Here is a 21,941-nt window from a genome sequence, read left to right as displayed (position 1 = left end):
GGAATTATAATAAAAGTTCAACTTTCACATTCCAGGATATCAGAAAGGTGTTCTGTGGATTGCTACATACAAGAAGCTCCTTATGTTTATACCTCTGTGGAAAACAAGGCAGATAAAGACATGAGGTGCAAAGTGTAAAGCTGACAAGTATAGGTTATTTTACCTATTGAGATATCTTCAATCTAGCTTCCATCTCTTGCCGTATAGCACTTTCTTTCACTGTCATGTCCCTATGGTTTTGGAGTGACCCTTTAGAATTGTGAATTGGCTTTACCAACAGGCATTTGTCACTCCCTTTCTAAGCAAGGTTGTAACCTCTTCAGTAGGCTGCAGCAGCTCACATTGTTGTTGACCAGTCTTCTAGTTTCAGTAGGAGAGCATCTGGTGATAGAAACAAGCTCAATTACTTGAACAAAGATCTCTATAAGGGACTGTTAGCTATGTATATAGTTGTTAACTAGGTAACTACAAATGTACAAAAGAGAGCATTAAAATATCATAGTCTGTAACTACAGGATATAGACCTGAATCTCCAGGAGTTGAAGGGGGAAAAAAGAATGAGTTGGAGTTATTAGAATCTTAATGAAACAAAGGTCTCAGAGGAGGGACAATGGACATTGAACAAGTACCTCTGAGCTCAGAGGCAGGACTTATGGGGGGAGGGGGTGGCACCTAGATTTTGGAGGACAAGCCCCAGGGCCTGTTACCACAGGTGAGGCGTACATGGTTTTTTAAGCATCAGCATGGCATGACTTTATTTACATAACAAAAATGTCAACTCTGAGTTAACTCTGAGTTTTCTATACATTCAATGTCCCGCTAATAAAAACAACACCAACAGACCTGTTGTTTAACAAAAAGACAAACTTCACTTGAGCTTACATTCTGTTTTATGGCAGGAAAGAATCAAAGCAAGGCAGCAAGGTATGGTTACAGAGTAAAGTAAGACTTGTATTTTTAGTGAGCCAACAGCATATGAGTTCTATTTCCAGTAGGTTGGTTTTTTTAGTCCTAGACCAAGTCTGGACAAGTAGTTGTGATGCGCAGTTTTGGGCTTCATGGGAGAGACTGCACAGATGTGTTTTAAGTACAGGAGAAAAATGTGGTAGTACTGGGTCAGATGTTTGATGCTTCTTTTCTTGCTCAGTGGTTCGTTTTCCTTTCATGCATTTTATTGTTATTATAAAGATGTACAGAGGAGTTACAATTATGGAACTCAGATAAAGAATACATTTCTTTTTGAACGATATTACCCCTTCCTTTGCACTCTCCCAGTTTTTTTTCCTCCTCTCTCCACCCACAAGTTGGATAGTTCATCTTAACATAGTGTCGAGTGAGTACCACTGCTGCATTTGCTGACCCTTTGTCCCACCATTTCTGAACACCTCCCTTACCCTCCTAAAGACAGATCAAGGAACACACAAGACAAAAGGAAAAGAAAACTGAAACAGCAACAAAGAAAAAGCCTCTTATTTCCATTTCTTGGAGTTCATTTCAATAAAAATTGTTCTATATGATCGGGTGCACATAGACATTGTGTTTTTGTGTTCCTCTCCTAAGAATATACTACTTTGTGCTCACTATGTTCATTATAATCACTTCAGAAGTGGGGTCTAGCACCCCATCTCCAAGAAATTCTGATCCAAAATTTGAGGTGAGTTCTGTGCATCTGTATATCTTTTATAAACTCTGAGGGCAATTCTTATATAAAGCAGATTTGAGAACCTGAGCGAAACTGCCATTATCCATATTCTAAAAGATAAAACATTGACAGGTTGTATAAAGACGGTGGTGATATTAAAACTTCCAGATGATGGATGCTAAGTGACAGACAGTATTTATAAAAGGAAATTAGATGCATCTGGAGTGATAACTATATTTCATTAGAGAAGACCACATTATCCAAAGGATCATACTCATTCACAGTCTGTATTACTCAGCTTTGAATCATTGTGACAGGAAACGTGAGATAAATAATTTGTAAAGAGGAGATCTTATTTGGGCTCACAGATTGAAAGTCCGTACTCACTTGGCCCTGTTCCCTTGGGCCTGTGGCAGTGTAGGACATCATGGTAGGAACACATAGCAGAGGAGGCCTGATTACCTGATAGTGGACAGGAAACAGAGAGAGACAAAGAGGTAGAGTTCCCCCAGTGTCCCTGAGAAGGTCCTTCCAATTAAAGGATACACTGCCATCCACAAGAACCACAGGCTGCCATCCTGGCCTTTAACACATGGGTCTTTGGGAGACACTTCCAATCAGACCTCAAGACCTCCAGGAGAGAAAATATCATTACTAACTGCTGTTGGAAACAAATCTTCTTTTGTTGCTGTTGTTACAGATGATAAGTCCATATTGTCACATCATCATCATCATCATCATCATCATCATCATCATCATCACCTAAAGTTCATATTTTTCATTATTGTTCACTGTTTGCATTTGACACTTCATGGATCAGAACAAAGTTGTCATGAACATCTATCATTTTACAATTATGTGGGGTCATTTTGCTGCCTAAGCCTGCTCTGTGCTCAACCTGTGTGTCTCTTCCTCCCTGCTAAGTCCTGGCAACCACAGGTAGCTGTACCATCTCCATAGTTCTGGTTTTTCCAGAATGTCATCACTATGAGCATCCTTGAGACAGTCTTTCTTCATTTAATAATGGGCAATGAAGTTTCCTCCATCTATTTTTGTGGCTTGATAGCTTATTTTTCAGTCTAAATAATCTGGAGATGCGTTTATCCGGTTCCCTACTGAAAAGATATCTTACTTGCTCCCACGTTTTGACACAATTATGTTACATCCAAGTGAAGGTTTTTTGTTGTTGTTGATGACACAAATGTTTGACTTTTTTAGGTAGTTTATCAAGGAATAGAAAGGATCCTTTTTGAGATATCTTTTTCTCTGTGTGCTGATGAATATGCCTTTAAGATAGTCTGTGACTAAGCAGAATCTCTTTCTCTCTTTTTCTCTCTCTCTCACACACACATACAAAAACAAAGACATGAGAGGAGAGAAGAGAGAGAAGGGATGGGAAGGAGGAGGAAGAGAATATTTATGGAACAATCTAACTTAAATCATACATTGGTTCTGAGCTAGAACCCTCAGGCCCCGGATTCATAGAGGTTGGTATGTACTGAGCAGAGTTCAGCTTGTGGAGTCTGCCTTCCACAGTGGTGCAGTGAGCAGAGACAAGTGCTTCTTTATAATTTATGCAGAGACATTGAGAATGGCCCTGAAGCTGCTGTATTTTCTTGCTAAGTCAGACACTGACTTCCCCAGTGGCCTTGAGAAGTTATTTATTGTCTTGGTTGCAGTCGTATAATCCATAAAGAAAAAAGAGCTTTCTATTCACCTTGGAGGAATGCTACAAGAAAGAAAACACAAAGTTCTACATGGTTTCTTTGCTGGCAATGGGAGTCTAGTCTTGTATTTCATCAGCCATTAAATGAATACCTACTTTGTGTCAGGTTCTGTTTCTAGTGGTATAGCTCCCATGGAAACAATAGGTGGTACCTCGAGGGAGATTTATGTTGGTGATTAGTGTTAATGGTAATATTTCCACATAATTATGGTTAGTCATGGAACTAGCTCCAGCTCATTCCTCTTGAGCATCATCTCATCAGCCAAATTCACCAACAACATCTCCTTAAACAGACACACAACAGTATGCATCTTCGAGTATCTAGCAACTTGCACTGATTCCCACCAACTTAACAGGAGCATTTATTAAGTAAAATGGTTGAGTAATCAGATCTGGGGCAGAATAGCTCTGAGGGTAACAGGAGCCAAGTACTTTCAGGCATTTACCATCTTGTTAACTGACTTGCAAGTGCATTCTGTCCTTGAACTCCCTGCTTACATTTAAGACTCTTGGGTGAACATCTGATTGGCTTTACTAAGCTTTATGTCTTTGCTTTTCCTGGGAAGGGCAGTAAGATAGTGGTCCAGTAGCATATGCCGGTAGGGAGTAATGGGTCACAGGAAAAATAGACATGAAGCAGTATATTGTTCCTGCTACAGGGTCAGTAAAAAGAATGATGTGAGAATAGTATGAGGATATCAAGTGATTGATACCAAAATGGCAGCTTGAATTAGTAAAACAAAGAGCCACATAGCCATACACAACCCCAAACCAGTTTACTCATTGAAAAAAAAAGTCTAATTTCAGATGACTATAACATACTGTAATCATACTCCAGTAGTTGAGTTATTGAAATAAACCCAATATCTTTGTCTTAGGCACATTTATCACTTCCTGTCTTCTTCTGATTAAGCTGTAATGTATTTAATATATTCATTAATACATTTTTATATGTACTGGTACAGTCTTGCCTTATTCTAAATGGAAACCTCTAATGTCAATGGTACAGCCTCAGACCACAGCCTTGACCTTGACCTTTTCTTTGCTGTGGATCTCTTAGTCTCAAATTTCTGTCCTCCATGTCCCCTATCATGCTTTGCTCTCATGATTTTCCTCTGCCTTTCATTTTCTGATTCCCTCCCAATCCCCTTGTGGCTCCTGGATGTAGGGAGGTCTTTCTGGGGTTCTCAAATCAACTTTAGCCGGGTGCTTGTGGCTCATGCTTGTTATCCTAGCTACTCAGGAGGCTGAGATCTGAGGGTCGTTGTTTAAAGCCAGCCTGGGAAAGAAAGTCTGTGAGACTCTTATCTCCAATAAACCAACAGAAAACTGGAAGTGGTGTTGTGGCTCAAGAGGTAGAGCGCTCACCTTGAGCTGAAGAGCTCAGGGACAGTGCCCAAGCCCAGGGTTCAAGCCCTGTGACCAGAAAAAAAAAAAAGATTTCTATTCCATCCCCCTCTAATCTTAATCTTAGTGCCCTATATTTCAATGATTCCAACTACCTATTCCTCTAGTTAATTCCCCATTTCCCTACCTTTTTCTTCAATCTTTCCATTATGCTCTAATATACTTGAGCAAATCTACTCTTGTCCTTAATTCCACATATCCAAAAGGAACTAACCACCTGATGCAGTGCCATTCTGCCATCTTCTACTTTTCAAGCCGTTGCTGTCATATACTCAGAATAAAAGAAATAAAACCAAAACCTGCAATGCTATCTCCTTCACCCTTCCTCTGGGTCTCTCTGTCCGAGGTCATGGTTACGGCTGCTGGCCTGGTTCAAACCCTGGTGATCTTTCACCTCTAGTGCTACAGACACCTGCTGATTCATTCTTTGACCAACTTCACCAATGGATATGATTTTTCATACCCAAACCGAGTTTTAATTTTGATCATATCACTCCCAGCTTCAACAGTCTGTTGTAGCTCTACCCTGCCTTAAGCAAGCATCATGATCTCATAGCAGAGTGTGCAGGAAAAAAAAAAAAGCAAATAGAACTTGTACCTAAAATCACTCTCATTTTTCATGACCTTCAATATAAGAAAACAATACAGTGCAAACCATGCCTCTTTGTGGTGATCACCATTAGATAAACTTCCTTTTCTCTTCAATGTATTGTAAAAACACTATGAATAGGGGAGACTTTGGCTGATGGGGAAATAAATATCTCACCAAACTAAGGCTACTAAGCAGCCTCAGCTCCATCACAATCACTGACAGATCTTTCAGGTTGTCATTGGAAGCTAAAATGTATATACACTTAATATGTAATTATACATTCTACAGTTGTGTGTTATCACAATATGCAATTATGTATATTGTGTTATTGTACAATTATGTATATTACACAATGATATAATTATGTAATTCTATACATATAATTATGTAATTCTATACAACTATATATATTAAAGTTTATTATATATAAACACATGCTCTTACTGAGCTATTCAAATACTCCTAAATTTTATTTTTGTAAATAATATATAAAGTACAGAACAATCATGATACATCCTCCCAAATACTCTCTAAACATGGCATTCATGGCTCCTGTTTAGGACATTAGTCTAAAGAAGTATCTGAATTCTCAGCTGCAATGATTATTAGTTAGGTCCAGTTTTGCTTTCTATCCAAGCCAGACAATTCCTCATCCTTATAAACGATCTCTGGGCCTCCTGCTACCATACTTTGTTTATATTGTTTCCTACATCTTGAATGCTTCCACTCCTCACCCCTTTTAGAAGTATGATCTATCCTCCTATCTCAAGAGCTACTTCTTTCTGTGTCTCCATTTATTGAAAGGGAAATGTGTCTCCTGGGAAAGATGACTCGAGAAGCCATTAGAACATTCGTGTGAATTGATTTATCAAACAGAAGTAAAACCTAAGGCTTTGAGAGAGTAGGACATGGATGGGATAAATGATGGCAACTTGGCAGAAAGAACTTCTGTAAAGTCAGTACATTCTATACAAACACATCATTCAGATACAAATTAATGTTATGCCCTACAACCCTCCTCCTGAGAACGATGCAGAATTGACTACACTTTATGAAGTGATTTGATTCACTCAGGCAGCCTCAGGGCACTGGCCTTCAAATGAAGGTCTTAGCTAAGGCCTATCTTGTATTTCTGGACTTGGTTTATATCTCCTTCCATGCTTTTGCAGCAATTAGAGGTCATTATCTCAAGATGATATTCTATTTTCTTGGCATTATCTCTTAATTATATTTACATTGTATTTTTAAAGTTCACTGGGTACAGCCTCTTTAGATTCCCATTTCCTATTACAGGAAACGTGTTTATAAGCCACCTCAGGTAATATAACAGCAGAAAAATGAAATAGAGGAATGCAGTTTTTTTCAGTTCAGGTGCAGCATGGAATAATTAATTGCACTGTTTTGCCTAGAGAAAATATTTTATTGCTTGGAGGAAATAAAATGTCAGCCCTTCCTTATTCAAGATAAATTCATTGTTAGACATAGGGATTTTTTTCTTTTCTTTTTACAAATAAATATCACTAAAATTCTTGAAACCTGTCAAATCACAGCCTAGTAACCGAGGAAATTGAAAGAAGCATCATTTGTCATGCTATTGTTCTTGTTCATACTCTAGACAGATATTTTTTTCTGGAATTCATAGAGAAAATTGCTGACAATGTCAATCTGATTTCTCCTCTCCTTCTTTTCCCTCATCACCTACCAGTGCTTCCATAGATACCCCAGGGACAGCAAATGATAGTTTCCCTAGTCCTTTCTGCTGGCCAGGCATTCTTAGGGGTTTGTGCCACATTGTGTAGGTTACTCATGAGAGAGCATGGCAAAGTTACATGTCCCCTCCAAAGATGACAAGCTCCACTATACCGGCCCTGTCAAGACCTAACACTTATTTCTAATTTAGGTGGTGAGACAGGATAAGAGATCAGGAAGGAAGATGTTTACAGATGATAGCAAAATGCGGCTTTCGCTGTAGAGGAGGCTCAGAAGAGTTGCCAGCTGGCAGCACAGATGGAGCACTAAATTTGGAAGGTGGAACCTGAATCTGCCTCTACCTTTCTGGTTATACTAGTGCAGAGTAGACATTTTATAAACTTGCATAACCTGGCTAAGACTAATAATAAAGCAATAGTGTCTCTGTCTTATGGACTGTCTCTGTTACCATGCTATTCAATAGAAAATGTTGTACCCATTTTATAGATGAGGAACTGAGGGGAAAGTTCACCAAATTCTGATGGCTCAATAGTTCTCAGTCGGGGCACTTTTTCCCTCATCCTCCAGAGTACATTTGCCAATGTCTAGACATACATCTGATTATAACCCAGGCATGTTCTGTCCACTTCCATTGGACTAAACATCATCCAGTGGGTAAGAGGAAATGCCTTACAATGAAGAACCAGCCACTCAGAAATGTCACCAGTGCTGAGAAACTTTGGCTAACCCAATAGAAAATGTTTTGATTAAGTCCTGATCTCTCTGCTTCCAAGTATATTCTTCTAGCCATTGTGCTTTACCAATGTGACGGGACCCTGAATATTTCCTGTGCTCACTAAGTACACACTCTGATTAATTTTAGGAATTTGCCTTCACATGTCTAGCCTTCAGTTTCCTCAACTGTAAAACAGATCTGACTTATTTCTGCTCTGCCCACCTCACAGTGATGTTGGGCACTTCAGATGGGACACAAACTTTGAAATTTTTTTGTAAATTATAAAGTCAAACCTTTAGTAATATAAAGTTGTACTGTAGATACATTAAGATGGATATAAAAGCAGTGTGAAGGATAACCAGGGAACGTCCATAGGAATGCAATACAGGATGTTGGAACTTAAGGACAAGGTTTCCAAGCACACAGTAGATAATATTAAACAGAAAGGTGAGGCAGTCATGACAATCACCTTGAACATTGAAATTCTGTAGCTGAATTCTTCCTGGCCCTTGTTCCTGGCACCCTGGAGTCCCATGGGTCTTCTATCCTGGCTATTCACCTTTTCATCATTTAATTTAGGACAAGAAGAAATTCCTTTAGTTGGCAGCAGCGGAATGTTTTGTGTTTTTTTTTTTTCTTAAAACTTATTAAGAGTCCTCCAATAAAATGGCCTGGGGCTATTGACAGAAATCTTTGCTACTTGAATCAGGTGGCATTTTTGCAGCATTTTCTGCCCTATGTGGGACTTTTTCAGACTCCCCGAGGTCAGTGTGAATTTACAAAGCTAAAAAGTGGTGTGGAGGGCACTTTTTCCTCCTGGATTTGCATGGTGAATTTTTAGCCATTTAAAATCGGTCTCTGCCATCAGCCCTTTAGAAAAACAAGAACAGATGGAAGGGATTTGCCACCCCCCCCCATGGTCCCCTTCTACCCTAATCTACACAAACAAGACTGCTGATCTCTCCTCTTTGCCTTAAGCAAAGCTGCCGGAGATGTTCTGAGCTATAGACCTTGGGCCATCAAGGAGGTAACCCATTTGCAATATCTGTGCCCCGGCTGTTGGAACAGCTGCTACAGCTGTGCTACTTACTTGGTGGCCACCCACAACCATCGCTGTCATCACAGTTTTGTCATTAAAGCTTAGCATGAAGCTGGTTTGGTCATTAATGTATGGAGAGGAGCATGAGCCCAAAGGATACATGTAATAATGACAAAGCTAGTCCCTGTTGGCGTGAAATGCATTCTTCTGCCTACTTACCCAGTGCATTCTGGGAAACTCCAAGAGCAAAAGATGCTATCAATGTGCGGAATGTTAAATAAGTACTCATCTTGAAATCATATTTAAAAAATTAATAAGATGGGCATTACTTAATATGAACCACCAACATAAGTTAGTTACTATCATGGAAAAGACTCCCTGAACTTATTTTTTTTTTCGGTCATGGGACTTGAACTCTGGGCTTGGGCGCTATCCCTGCTCTCTTCAGCTCAAGGTGAGTGCTTTACCACTTGGACCACAGCACCACTTCCGGTTTTCTAGTGGTTTATTGAAGATAAGAGTCTCATGGACTTTTCTGCCCAGGATGGCTTTGAACCATGATCCTCAGATCTCAGCCTCCGCAGTAGCTAAGATTACAGGCGTGAGCCACCGGCGCCTGGCTAAGACTCCTTAAACTTGACATTCAAAAAGGCCCCAGCAGCCTAGCTTACACCATAATCCTAGCTACTACGGAAGCTGAGATTTGGGGATCATGGTTCAGAATCAGCCAAGGCAGATAAATTCATAAGACAAGTAACAACAACAAAAAAAGCTAAGCAGGAGCACAAGGTCCCCAAGTTCAAGCCTCAGTACATACACAAAAAAGCACATACTTCTGTATGGAAATGGAAGCAATCCTCTATAAATATATGTCATTGCATAGGAATTTTATTTGACTTTGTTTGAAAATTAACCATTTTTCCCCATGCCGTGACTTATAACGCATATTGCATCTAGTACACCAATTAAAAAAAAAACAAATTTGTTCAAAGTACACTATGTACATGTATGGAAACATAGTGAAACCCATTCAGGAAAAAAAAGTATGGTCATTCAAAAATAAAGTGACAAAAAATTAGAAAAGCAGCTTCAGAAATTCAAGAGATTAGCTCTCGAGTTTACATGTATCACATACATGCTATAACATGCTTTGACTCTATCCCTCCTGCTTAACTGTGTGATGCTTCCCTTTGCATTTTTCTCTATTCAGTGTGCCACACTGCCTAGCTTCTTTATGTCATCCATGAACCCTGCGCATACAATTCCAGTCTGAAATGATCTTCCCCAGACTTGACTAGGTTTGCCTGTGTGGGTCTTCAGTTCTTACTTCAAGAGCTGCTAGTTGAGACTTCCTTCACAAAATCTTTTTATCCTCATCTGGGGTAGTAATCTCCCTGAAAGTTGACATATAATATACATGGGTATCTGATTAACGTCTTTATCCTTTATCAATTCTATGAGAAAACGAGTTCGTTATGCTAAACATAGGCCCAGTACCTACTCCATTGCCTGGAACAGCCTTTATATAATAGGAAATTGTAGGAAGATAGTAAAGAATAGATACCTTGGATATAATATCTTTTAGAAAGTGATTGTGGTGTGGGGTTTTTCCCCTCTCAGAAATAAAGATACCTTAAAGGAATTTAGAAATCTCAGACTACAATTCTGCTTCCTCTTCGATTAAATTAGAAAATGAGGAAACGTGAAAATAGCCTAGTTTGAAAGTCCTTTAACTCACTGGACATGAGCAGTTTGGGGAGACCATTTCTGATATGCTAACGTGGTGAGTGGGAAGCCATGTAATACAGGCATCCATGAATATCCAGTACCCATGCATTGGGCTTCCTTGCATTTCTTGTCAGTTGAGCTCCAGTCTGCTCTGGCATTTTCTGGTAATTTGGGGGATTCATTACCTTCCTAGAACTACGTATTCCCTGCAGTTGAATCCACAGTGGGGAAAAAATAGCTCTGGAGCATATCTTCTATATCAAGAAAGGGAAGGAGAATCCACAGTAGCAGTCGCAGAACTCTTGCCTTGATTTTAGAAACTCTGTTCTTGTGGTACCAGGGCACAGGCACAGAATCTGCAGACTGTGAAATAGAATTTCAGTTATTGAAGAAGGCCTCCACTTTCTAAGTTCTCCATCCCTCTGCTGCTTTAAACATATTCAGTAGGGGTCACTGTGAGTTCTCTTCTTACTTTATTTTTTAACTACTGAGGTTTGAACTCAGGACTTCACAATCGCTAGGTAAGCACTCTACCCAGCAATCCATACTTTCAGCTGTTTGGGTTCTGATTACTTTGGAGATTAGGGTCTCTCACTTTTTCTTCAGGCTGACCTGGACTGTGATCCTCTATTTACACTTCCTGCTATAGCTGGGATAACAGCCAGGTGCCACCATGCTATGCTTCTCTTTGTATCTTGCATCTGCCCAAATAGACACAGAAGGCAGATCAACCAGTTAGTTACAAAAGAGAACAGTAGAAATGAGATGTCCGCATTCTTCCAGGCATCCCATTCTGTGTAAGTGATTTTCTTAGCAGCATCTCGGGGAGGCCCAGGAAAAGACACAGCATCTGCCTGAGAAACCCTGCCGTTTTCCCCTTTCTTTCTAATTAGTCCCTCCCCTTTCTTTTCCAAAGCATCTTGGTGAGGAGGGTCATAGGTATGATGAGTGAGGATCCTTAAACTAAGTTGGGAACCTTTCAGAGCATGGATGTCATACCACATTTTGTGCCTCCAACTTCTGAAGCTGAGAATCATAGTGAACATTGTTACAGAACTGTTTCTCCTTTTCATCATTGCTCATGTAAAAATTACATGTAAACAGCAAGCAAACATCTGTGCTTAAAGTTGGTTAAACACCTGTAGATCCTTATCTATCATACTGCGCCAGAATCAACTCCAAATGGATCAAAGACCCCGAAGTAAAAGCAGACACCCTGAACACATCACAGGAAGGAATTAGAGAAACTCTGGGGCTCCTTGGCTCAGGCTAAAATTTTCTTAATAAAGACTCAGAAACACAACAAATCAAAGAAAGGTTGGACAAATGGGATTGCATGAAACTTCAGAGCTGCTGCATGGCAAAGGACATAGCTAGCAAGATCAATAGAAAGCCCACGGATTGGGAGAAGATCTTCACTAGCCATACAACGGACAAGGGTCTCATATCTAAAATATACTTGGAACTCAAAAAACGAAATCCCCCAACAACAAATCCTCAAAGAAACAACTGCCCAATTAATAAGTGGGCTAAAGACTTTTAAAGAGAGACTTCTCTGAAGAGGAAATAAGAATGGCTATAGACACATGAAGAAATGCTCAACTTCTCTAGCCATAAAAGAAATGCAAATCAAAACAACATTGAGATTTCACATCAACCCCCCCATTAGAATGGCTATAATCAAGAACTCTAATAACAACAGATGCTGGAGGGGATGTGGACAGAAGGGAACCCTACTGCATTGTTGGTGGGAGTGTAAACTTGTTCAACCACTTTGGAAAGCAGTATGGAGGTCCCTCAAAAGACTATACATGGAGCTCCCTTATGATCCAGCAATCCCATTTTTTGGATATACTAAACAAGGATATACTAAACCTACTAGCACAACTATGTTTATCGCAGCATTATTCACCATAGCTGAGATAAGGAACTAACCCAGATGCCCCTCAGTAGATGAATAGAAAGGAAATGTAACATGTATGTGTGTGTGTGTGTGTGTGTGTGTGTGTGTGTGTGTGTGTGTGTGTGTGTGTGTGTATTAGACTTCTATGCCTTCATCAGAAAGAATGACACTACCCCATTTGTTAGGAAATGGAAAGACTTGGAAAAAACTATATTAAGTGAAGTAAGCCAGGTCCAAAGAAACATAGGTCCCATGGTTTCCCTTATTTACAATAACTAATATATGTCTAGGACAAGCAGAAAAGGTCAAAAGCTATGTACATATGACCAGATAAGATATGCTAGGCGAGCTGGGCGCTGGTGGCTCACACCTGTAATCCTAGCTACTCAAGATGCTGAGATCTGAGGATCACGGTTCAAAGCCAGCCCGGGCAGGAGAGTGCCTGACACTCTTATCTCCAATAAACCACTAGAAAACTGGAAGTGGTGCTGTCGTTCAAAGGGTAGAGCACTTGCCTTGAGCTGAAGAGTGCAGGGACAGTGCCCAAGCCCAGAGTTCAAGCCCCACAACCGACAAAAAATACCCCAAAACACAAAAAAGATATGCTAAGCGAAATGAACCCCAAGACAGGGACACAAGAGGTTTTATCTTTGTTGCTGTTGTTTTTAATGTACTTATAATTTACTATGTGATTTTTTTGTTTCATGGTAATAGCCCCTGTTTTCACTGTATTTGTTTCTGGTGTCCTGCATCGTGTATATACATTTTTCTAATTTGGGGAGGGGAAGGGAAATAACAAAATGCTGAAATAAGGGTACAGGTTGACCCATTGTAACAATGAGATGTACAAGACACTATGTTGAAAACAAACTTTACAGCTTTGAGGATGGGGGGCGAAGTTGGGGAGGTGGGGAGGGAAGGGATGGTAGGGGAAAAACAAAGGAGGGGGTAACATGCTCAATAGGAAAAATACTCATTACCTTACTCATGTAACTGTCGTCTCTTTGTACAGTATCTTTACAGTAAAAAATATATGTTAAAATGAAACCATCTGTGATTAAAACATTGATTAACATGAAAAGAATGGCATATAGCTGGCACCTACAAATCTCAACCTCACCCTCTCTCACCCATATTATAAGGCACCTTCTTGCAGGGAAGAAAAACTGACCTCAGATATTCTTCTGTAAAAGGGAGTCTTTATTTTAAGCTTCTCCTTCTTGAAAAGATTGATTACTCACCGCAGTGAAAGAATCCCCAGAAGCAAAATATAAGTATCATCTACTAAGATTCTTTTTCTATCCTTATGAAATAAGGCAAACCTAAGACATTAGCTAAAATGTAAATTAGGGAGGAAGAAAGCAATATATTTTACCCTGTTAGAAACACAGTTGGGCTTCCTACTTCTGTCTTAAGTGAATTCATTCAAGAGGAAGTCTAGTCATCTATCACAATGTCCTCCTCTTTACCTTTACTTCTACCCTCTGTCTCAGTTTTTCTACCTCTCGTGTTCTGATTTGGTTCTAGGTAACATCTTCAGCTTGTAAATCAAGCAGAGATTGCTGTGACTGCCACACACTTTCCCTCTGAGTGACAGGTGAGGGTTGGGCTATGAGTGTCCTCATCAGTGTACTGATGATGGGATACTACTGGAGCATGATGCTCTGATCACTTCATGGCACTTTCCTCTAGAACATAGTCACTGGTCACACAAATGTACACTAATCAGCTCTCCCACCAGCAAGACCCCAGTTGCTGATCTGTGTCTTACACACTTCGGTGAAACAAACAACAATGCAAATATCTCAGACATCTGTCTGGGTTCTTCTCAAAAACATGGCACCAAGCTGGGTGCCAGTGGCTCATGCCTATAATCCTAGCTACTCTGGAGGCTGAGATCTGAGGATCACAGTTTAAAACCAGCCCCGGCAGGAAAGTCTGTGAGATTCAACTCCAGTAAACCACCAGAAAACTGGAAGTGATGCTGTGGCTCAAGCTCGCCTTGAGCTGAAGAGCTAAGGGACAGTGCCCAGGCCAAGTTCAAGCCCCACAACCAACAAAACAAACAAACAACAACAACAAAAAATGTGGCACTTCTTGGTGAGACTTCTTAACAGCAGTATGAACTGTCAAAATCCCCATCCTTATCTCTGTCCTTCCTCAAATTATTTCAGGTCTCCGCTCAGCTGGTAATATTGGAAAGAGTTATTTAAGTGCTAGAGGATTAACATGATAAAGTGAAGTCTTGTGTCAGGTTAGCAGCTTCCTCTTTGCCTCTATAATTAAATGTTGTCATCTTGTTTCCTTGAGGTCAGTGTCTGCAGCAACTGCATCTCACCTCAGCCCTGTTGACATTTGGACTGGCTAATTCCTTGTTGTAAGGGCTTGGCCTGTGCGTTGTAGGATGTTGAGCGGCACCCCTGGGTCTCCACCCACTAGTTGCTGCTGGTATCTTCTTCCTCAACTGTGACACCAAAATTCAATCCAGGCTTGGCAATATCTTTTTGGAGGGGGCTTTGGGGTGGGGGGGGGACTCGAGTGGTGGGGAGGGATTTGGGTGGGGAAAGACTATGGGAAGAGGGACAATCACCTAGTAGGGAGAGAACCATCACTGACTTACAGGAATTGTAGAATTCTGTCCGAAAAATCACAGCTATACCTCCTTCTTGGAGTGGAGACTTGATGCCTCCATCTTATAAATTACAGTGGCTAATGTCACAGCTTGTTGAAGACGGTCTCTGGCTTTCTGAAGCTTGCTCTTCTGATAAGAACCCGAAGGTTGCCATGAAATGAATCACTCTGAGGGCTTGCAGAGTGAGGGAGCTCTAGTCCCTGGCTGTTTGCCAGTGTAGGCCAGTGTAAATTACCAGTGCTTGTTGACTTAGCGATTAATTATTAATGATAGGGAAGCTGATGAATTTTTCAGAATTCTCTCCTCCTTGGGTGCATGTCTGCCTTTCGATCAGAAGCCTAAGATCGCTTCCTGCCACCCCACATCAAAGCCACAGGCCGTCACCCAGGGCGTTATCTTGTTCAGTGCAGGCTGGCTGCATATGTTGATTCTAAATTTTTTAATCAGCCGTTTTCCAACTCAACTGCATATGTCAGACTGTGGAGACAGAATCCATTAAGCACCGTCTGAAACCAGCAGGGGCCTTGTGGCATTGTGATTTGATATTTCTGTGGCAGAATTTCCCAATAAGAAATTACAGGAATACACATTTTGTTGAAATGTCAGTGAAAGGCCTGTAGGATTTAACAGGAGGTGAAACTCCATCAACAATAATAACAATCTCTCTACAGTGCTTCCAAATTTTTGAAAAATTATCAGCCCTTAAATGTCTTGATTTCTTCAAATTTTATACTTTTAGACCATTGTCTTATTTTTGTCACATAAAATGGATAGCTGGTCCATTCATCCCTTTAATCCTACACATAATAATGATGGCCATTACATGTTAGAAGATAAAAGCCCAGAGGATAATTTCTCAATTAAAAAAATACATATATCAACTTAAGAGTACTGAGAGCTCCCTGTTAAAAACAGGATCAAATATTTATAGGCAATCACTCAACAAATAACATATTGAGCCACCACCACTTTGTATCTGGTACCAGCTGAGCTATTAACCTGAAAATTATTTGGGGTTTGCTTCATGTTAAAACCATTTTACAGTAATGTATTTTTCCACTCATCTAACTTACAATACAACAAGGACCTTGCTGGAAGGCATCATTTTACATAAAAGGGTAGGGTATTGACTTGGTGTGTACATTTGGTATTGCTTTTTATAAACACAGTCCCTGTTGTGAATTTGCTTTTCTTATGAAGATAAATTCCCATTTTAAAGGTGCCTAATTGAGGTTCCTGGATATGTTTTATGTTCCTTTTGAGATTTTTTTTTACAGTAATTTATGAGGGGTAAAAATTTGTTACAAATCTTTTCCTCTGACGGATTTAAAAAGCATTCTCTTAGCTAAGAAAATTCAGCTCCGAAGCTTTTGTAAGTCTGGAGGGGACCAAAGCAGCAAATGAACTATCTAATTCTAGAGCTGGTTTCACAACACAATAATAGTCTGATATCTAGATTACAAATGAAATTTCACCAGACAAGAAGTCATCTGTCTTTATGGTGGACTACCACTCAAGTGTTTCTCCTCCTGGAAAATTGTTGGTCTGCCTGGAAAATTGCTGGTCCATTAGGAAGAAATTAAATTGCAAGAACCCTAGGGTCATCTTGATTTAAATTTCCTCAGTGCTGGGATATGTATTTCATTCAATATTGTTTTAATTTATGCTGGTTAAAATACTGCTTATTTGCAGGAGACTGCTACTTTCTTTTGTTTCTCTCCTCTAAGCTGAGGTTGTGTTTGTCTTTCACAATGCAGACGTAATTATGTTACACCATGTTGACTTAATTTGAATTGATACAGGAATGGCCACACGGGCCAGGTGAAAATACAGAATGGAGCAATTTCCCGACATTCAAGATAGATTCTGTATTTCAGCTACTTTACCCAATATCCAGAGCTGTTTTTTTATGGCACAGATAGTAATGTTTATGAAATAGATTAGGACCATATGATCAGTTCCATAGCAAATAAACGACAAATTCTCTACAGTTGATATTCTCCTGCTGCTGAGTCCAGAAGGCATACATTGATAAGGCGGAGGTGCAAAATAGAATGCTTCCATCTGCCTTGATCCCTGAGTGGTTGTACATAAGTAAACCATAATCTTATATAAGATTATGTAAGTCCCTCATAATGCATAGAGGGAGTAAGCAAGAAATAAGCTGTTGTCTAAAGCCTCTGAAATTGCAGAATTAAGGCTCAGTGGAATAAATTAACCTCTCTTCGTTAATTCCTTTTCCATTTTAATTTACTTTCTCAATATTTACTTATGTTTTTGGTACAGTACATGATTATCCCTGCTTATGATAGACAATGGATTATTGACCTGGGCTCATTAATTATTGACCTCAACTTGTTGAATGTGGCAAGAATTACATGTTGACATTCAGACAAGTAGATTGAAAACACCATGTGTGTTGGAATAGATGTGATCCTGTGATATCTTTGCTCTCCTCACGCACATATTTATGTTGAAAGCAAGAAGCACTTAAAAGATGCTGTTGTTGTTTTGGTTTTGGTTGGTTGTGGGCCTGAACTCTGGGCCTGGGCGCTATCTCTCAGCTCTTCAGCTCAATTCTAGCGCTCTACCACTTGAGCCACAGTGCCAATTCTGGCTTTTTTACTTAGGTGGTGCTGAGGAATCGAACCTAGGGCCCATATAGGCAAGGCAAGCACTCTACCACTGAGCCAACTTCCCAGGACTCTAGCTTTTTTGCCTTCTCTTGCCCACAGATAATTTTCAAAGAATAAAATATATCCATTTGAGTATGGATTTGGAGTTGACAGTTCCTTTGACAGGTCTTAATCAAGGTGAAACTCACCCTGCATAAATGTTTTTGCCTCTGAACAATGGTGATAACCATGGTAGTCACATTTTGAGGGCAGGTAAGAATTAGATAATGACAAATGTGGGTAGATTTCTGAATAGACCCAATTTCTACCAGGTATGTGTGTAATGATCAGCCGAGGGCTGGAAGAAAAGCACATCTTGTATTTGTGACATGTTGCTCAAATGAAACAGCAGTGCATGTGACAGTTCTCATGCACCTTGGAAATTATACTTCCTTGCCTCAGTTTTAATTGACATGGGAGCTCTGTGATTTATAGATTTAAATGTTTGCCTTAGCTCTTTTACACACACACACACACACACACACACACACACACAATCACTTTTGTACACATACACATTTATTAAAGCCATCGTGGAAAAAGCTGGCAAATTTGATTTGATTTTGATCTTGTGAGTAACCATTTATATGGTTATCAATATTTGAATAAAGTTTACTTCTTTAAATAAAGAGTGGACATATTTAGCAAAAGCATTCCATTTTATTTGAAATATTTTAGACATTATCAGATACTTCTGGACTTCCTGTGAAGTACATTTATAAGTTGTTTTCCAACATGACTTGATGCTATTGAAAGAGCAAAATTATTGAATAGCACAAAAAGGTATTTTAATTTCTATAATATATCAAAATCTCCAGAGGATAGAAATTACCTCTAGTTTATTTTCAAGCAAAAAGAGAACAAAACAAAAAGACAAACAAAAAATGCCATTTCTGTCAAATCAGTTGCCTGAACGGAATCTCAGCAATAGTATAAACTAAACTCAGGGCTGAACATGTGGCTCAGTGCCCAGGGCTTGATCCCCAGAACAAAAAAAGAAAGAAAGGAAGGAAGGAAGAAAGAAAGAAAGAAAGAAAGAAGGAAAGAAGGAAAGAAAGAAAGAAAGAAAGAAAGAAAGAAAGAAAGAAAGAAAGAAAGAAAGAAAGAAAGAAAGAAAGAAAGAAAGAAAATTTAAATACTAATGGTGGGGCATGGCCCAGTGCTAATTGGTGTTCTTACTTGTGGGATGCTATTGGTTCAAGTCCTAGCTCTAAAGAAACAAAACCTATGATAATAAAAATAGTCATTTTTCTTTGCACAATACTTGACTAATTTTAAAACTAACCATACTGTTTGTTTTTGTAAAATAATTTTGATGGTTATCCAGTTATGTGTTTTCCCTGTTCTCACAATACCTGAAGAAAAGCAATTATCTAATGAATATTTTTAAATGGTGACTGTTTCCAGATAGCAAACTCAAGGGGGTTTGATGGATTCACCCTCTATTACTCACATAACTTTCGACAGCTAATCATTGTCCCTTCTGCCTATTCACACCCAATTTTGTTTATTCATACAGCAAGGCTATGTAAGTTTCAACCAGCTCCATTCATAACTTTGTTTAAACAAAAATTTGAGCCTCTATCAAGTGTCAGACATATCATTAAGAGATTAGGGTTGAAACAAATCCTAAGTAGATATTACTGTCTCTTTCTGTCAGTCATAGGGCTTGAACTCAGGGCCTGGGCACTGTCCCTGAGCTCTTACATCTACAACTTGAGTCTCAGTGCTATATCCAGTTTTTCTGGTGGCTAATTGGAAACAAGAGTCACGTGGACTTTCCTGCCCAGGCTTTGAACTGCAATTGTCAGATCTCAGGTTCCTAAGTAGCTAGGATTACAAACATAAATCACTGGCACCTGGCTAACACTGGAAATTTTTTTTAATGGTTTTTGGGGCAGTGGAATTTTCTTTTGGGTGTAGGGCCTGGGTGCAGTAAGCTTTATTGATGGTCCATTCACAGGTCACAATTAGGGCTCTAAGCCCCTCCCCCTTGGGCAGGGGTCCAGGGTGAGAACAATGAGAGGGGGCGATTCTCTGTGTTGGGAGGCTGAGTAGGGACATGGAGTCCCCAACAGCCAGGGCCTCTCTCTTCCTCTCGAGTTCTTGCCGGAGCGGGTGGTCCAGGGACTCTTGCTCCGTGGAGGTCATGTGGACCAGGAGGTTGATCATTCTGTTACTGTAGCCAAATTCATTGCAGTACCAGGAGATGGGCTTGAGAAAATGGCCATTGAGAATGATGCCAGCCCCTGCGTGGAAGGTGGGAGAGTGGAAATCACTCTTAAAGTTGCAGGAGACATCTGGTCTGCGATTTAGCCCAGGATGCCCTTGAGTGGCTTCCCGTTCAGCTCAGGGATGACTTTGCCCATGGCCTTGGCATCCCAATGGATACAGGGATGATACTTTGTGTAGCCCATGACCATCACACTTCCCAGAGGGAGTGTCCATGGTCTCCTGGGTGGCCATGATGACCTGGACAGTGGTCATAGAACTTCTATGATGTCAATGTCATTATAGATGACCTTGCCCAGGAGTGCTAAGCAGATGATGGTGCAGGAGGCATTGCTGATCATCTTGAGCGAGTTGTCATACTTTTCATAGTTCACCCCCAATGCAAACATGGGGGCATTAGCTGAAGGGGCAGGGAGGATGACCCTTTGGCACACCACTCTTCAAGTGGGCCCCAGCCTTCTCCATAGTGATGAAGACACTAGTGAACGCCACCACGTGCTTGGCACCAACATCACCCTATTTGATGCTGGTGTGATCTTACTCCTGGAGAATGGAGGTGACCTTTCCATTGATGACATGTTTCTCGTTCTCAGCTTTGACCTTGCCATTGAACTTGCCATGGGTGGGGTTGTACTGCAACATGTACACCATGTAGTTGAGGTCAATGAATGAGTCATTGATGGAGACAATATCCACATTACCAGAGGTGAAAGCAGTTCTAGTGACCAGGTGCCTCATGTGGCCAAATCCATTCACTCCGACCTTCTCCATCATGTCTCAAGGACACAAACGGCATGCACGAGAGAAGGCAATCAGAGAACCAGAGAACCAGAAGGGACAGAGAGCTGGAAATGTTTGTACCGAATACAACAGACACAAAGCCTTTTCCCTAGAGGCACTTACAGTCTTCCAGAGAACCCTACAGGAAGCAAGTGGTACAGTGTGATGGGATAATCAATGAATGCATTCCAGATGCTAGGGCTGCTGGGAAGAAATGAGACTTTGACTACTCTGGAAGCAACACTGAGATTGTAACTTGGGTTAATAATTTAGTGTTCAGCAGACAGAGATGACAGCTGAGAGGAGAGCATGCCCAGTGGGGAGGGACCAAGCAAGAATATGTTATATTTGAGAAGTTAGAAGAAGTAGTACAGAATGCCTAGAGCTTAGACAGCAAGATACCTGGGAGGCAAGGGGGAGGAGCACTGGGGAATGAGACTGGAAAGCGGTGCAGTGGCCAGATGGTGACAGTGATCTACACTTTGATAAGGACTCAGACTCCTCTTGCCAAGGAGAATGGAAAGTTACTAACAAATGTAGAGCAGGATACAAAACAAAAGAAATGTACATACCACCCAATGTGGAAGAAGTAACTCATAGAACTCATAGAACTCATAAATGTTATAGACTGTGATAGACAATTTGCTCCAGGAAAGTTAGAATGTGTTTGTGATTTTAACTGAGCATCACTATCCCATAGTACTGTGAAATTTGGGAAGTTATGTAACCACTTAATCACAGTAAAAAAAAATGTAGAGCAGGAGAATCACATGAGCAAATGCATGTTCCAGAAAGATGAGCAGACTGCCACACAGGGTATAGTGTTAGTTCCTTGTCTCTCAAAATCATTGCATGCATCAGCATGACTGAAGCCTGGAAGAAAGGTAAATTCTTGGGGCTTTTTCCAACACTACTGAATCAAAACTCCCCAAGGGTCAGGTCTAAGACTTTTTTTAACATGTTCTCTGGTTGATTGCTATGTGCAGCAAAATTGCAGGACCACTGGATTTTGGTACAGGTTCCCAGTCTTGGCTGCACATTGGGATCACTTGAAGGGTTAAAGTAATCTGGGTGTCTGGGCTCAAGATATCCGATATGGTTGGCCTGGCTGCAGCCTGGCCATTGGAATTATCTTTCATTTCTTTCAGGGGCTACTTACA

The 21,941-nt window shown here is 40.3% G+C and overlaps 1 protein-coding gene and 1 pseudogene across 7 annotated transcripts in view; one reads left to right on the top strand and one right to left on the bottom strand.

The window, feature by feature from the left end:
• The window catches only part of Cadps (calcium dependent secretion activator), a 446,274-nt gene that overhangs the window by 169,164 nt on the left and 255,169 nt on the right, over nucleotides 1-21,941 (top strand). The window lies entirely within an intron of this gene.
• On the bottom strand, nucleotides 19,633-20,772 carry LOC138824577 (glyceraldehyde-3-phosphate dehydrogenase-like; annotated as a pseudogene).

This window comes from Dipodomys merriami, unplaced genomic scaffold (assembly GCF_024711535.1).
Source record: "Dipodomys merriami isolate MVZ:Mamm:240054 unplaced genomic scaffold, mDipMer1.0.p SCAF_13, whole genome shotgun sequence".
Lineage (NCBI taxonomy): Eukaryota > Metazoa > Chordata > Mammalia > Rodentia > Heteromyidae > Dipodomys > Dipodomys merriami.
The sequence above is the reverse complement of the archived record's forward strand: the minus strand, read 5'-3'. Positions and strand labels throughout refer to the sequence as shown.